Here is a 2,483-nt window from a genome sequence, read left to right as displayed (position 1 = left end):
AGCATCACTTTATCATTAAAACTGTCAGAAAATCAGCATACAAGGGACATATCTCAATATAATAAAAGCCATCTATGACGAACCCACAGCCAACATAATACTGAGTGGGGAAAAGTTGAAAGTATTCCCTTTGAGAAAATGGAACAAGACAAGGATGTCCACTCTCACCACTCCTCTTCAACATAGTACTGGAAGTCACAGCTAGAACAATCAGACAAGAGAAAGAAACAAAGGGCATCTAAATTGGTAAAGAGGAAGTCAAACTGTCACTGTTTGCTGGAGATTTGATTGTTTACCCAGAAAACCCTAAAGACTCCTCTAGAAAGCTCCTAGAATTCGCAAAGTTTCTGGATACAAAATTAATGTACACAAATCAGTAACTCTTCTATACACCAACAGTGACCAAGCTGAGAATCAAATGAAGAACTCAACCCCTTTTACAATAGCTCAATAAAATAAAATAGAATAAAATAATATAAATACTTAGGAATATACCTAACCAAGGAGGTGAAAGACCTCTACAAGGAAAGCTACAAAACACTGCTGAAAGAAATCATAGATGAGACAAGCAAATGGAAATACATCCCATGCTCATGGATGAGGATAATCAATATTGTGATAATGACTATATTGCCAAAAGCAATCTACAAATTCAATGCAATTCCCATCAAAATACCAACATTATTCTTCACAAAATTAGAAAAATCAATTCTAAACTTTGTATGAAACAAAAAAAGAGCCTGCATAGCCAAAGCAAGGCTACGCAAAACAAAAACAAACAAACAAAAAACCAAAGAACAAATTTGGAGACATTACACTATCTGACTTCAGACTACACAATAAGACCACAGTCACCAAACCAGCATGGTACTAGTGTAAATACAGGCACAAAGACCAATGGAACAGAACGGAGAACCCAGAAATAAACCCAAATGCTTACAGCCAACTGATCTTTGACAAAGCAAACAAAAACATAAAGTGGAGAAAAGACACTCTTTTCAATGAGTAGTGCTGGGATAATTGGCTAGCCACAGGTGGGAGAATAAAACTGGATCCTCGTCTCTCACCCTATATAAAAATCAACTCAAGATGGAGTAAGGACTTAAATCTAAGTCCTGAAACTATTAAAATTCTAGAAGATAACATTGGAAAAACCCTTCTAGACATTGGTTTAGTCAAGGATTTCATGACCAAGAATTCAAAAGCAAATGCAATAAAAACAAAGATAAATTGCAGGGACTTAAACTAAAACCTTTTGTTGTGTAAAAAGAATAGTCAGTAGATTAAATACAGACAACCCACAGAGTGGGAAAGAATCTTCACAATCTATACATCTGACAAAGGACTAATATCTAGAATCTACAATGAACTCAAACAAATCAACAAGAAAAAGAAAACCAGTCCCATCAAAAAGTGGGCTAAGGACAAGAATAGAAATTCTCAAAAGAATACATACAAATGGAAAAGAAAAGTATGAAAAAATGCTCAGCATCACTAGTGATCAGGGAAATTCACATCAAAATTATAGTAAGATACCATCTTACTCCTTCAAGAATGGCCATAATTAAAAAAATAGTAGATGTTGTGAATGGGAAACACTTCTATGCTGCTGGTGGGAATGTAAACTAGTACAACCATTATGGAAAACAGTGTGCAGATTCTTTGAAGAACTAAAAGTAGATCTACCATTTGATCCAGCAATCCTATTACTGGTTATCTACCCCAAAGGAAAAGAAGTCATTATACGAAAAAGATACTTGCACATGCATGTGTGTGGCAGACCAATTTACAATTGCAAAGACATGGAGCCAACTCAAATGCCCATCAATCAATGAGTGCCAACCCAAATGCCCATCAATCAATGAATAGATAAAGAAATTGTGGTATGTATGTGTATATATATGTATATGGTAAATACTGCACAGTCCTAAAAAGGAATGAGTAAATGGCATTCACAGTGAGCTGGATGAGATTGGAGACTTATTCTAAGTTAAGTAACTCAGGAATAGAAAAGCCAAACATTGTATGTTCTTACTCATAAGTGGGAACTAGGCTGTAAGGATACAAAGGCATAAGAATGACACAGTGGACTTTGGGGACTTGATGGTGAAAGGATGAGAAAGGGGTGAAGGGTAAAAGACTACAAATCAAAATTTAAGACTTTTGTGTATCAAAGGACACTGTGATAGTTTGATTTTATGTATTTTATGATTTTATGTATCAACTTGACTGGACCATGGGGTGTTCTAGCCATCCTAGGACATCCTAGGATGTTTTTGCTCAAACATTACTCAATGTGCTTCTGTGAAGGTGTTATTAGATGAGATTAACATTTTAATTAGTAGAGTAAAGCAGATTGTCCTCCATAATAAGGGTGCACCTTATTCAATAAGTTAAAGGCCTGAACAGAACAAAGAGAGTAACCCTTCCCCAATTAGAGAAAAAATCCTCTAGTAGATGTCTTCAGGCATCATCTGCACACC

Source organism: Cebus imitator, unplaced genomic scaffold (assembly GCF_001604975.1).
Source record: "Cebus imitator isolate Cc_AM_T3 unplaced genomic scaffold, Cebus_imitator-1.0 Scaffold134, whole genome shotgun sequence".
Classification (NCBI taxonomy): Eukaryota; Metazoa; Chordata; class Mammalia; order Primates; family Cebidae; genus Cebus; species Cebus imitator.
Note: the sequence above shows the minus strand (reverse complement) of the source record.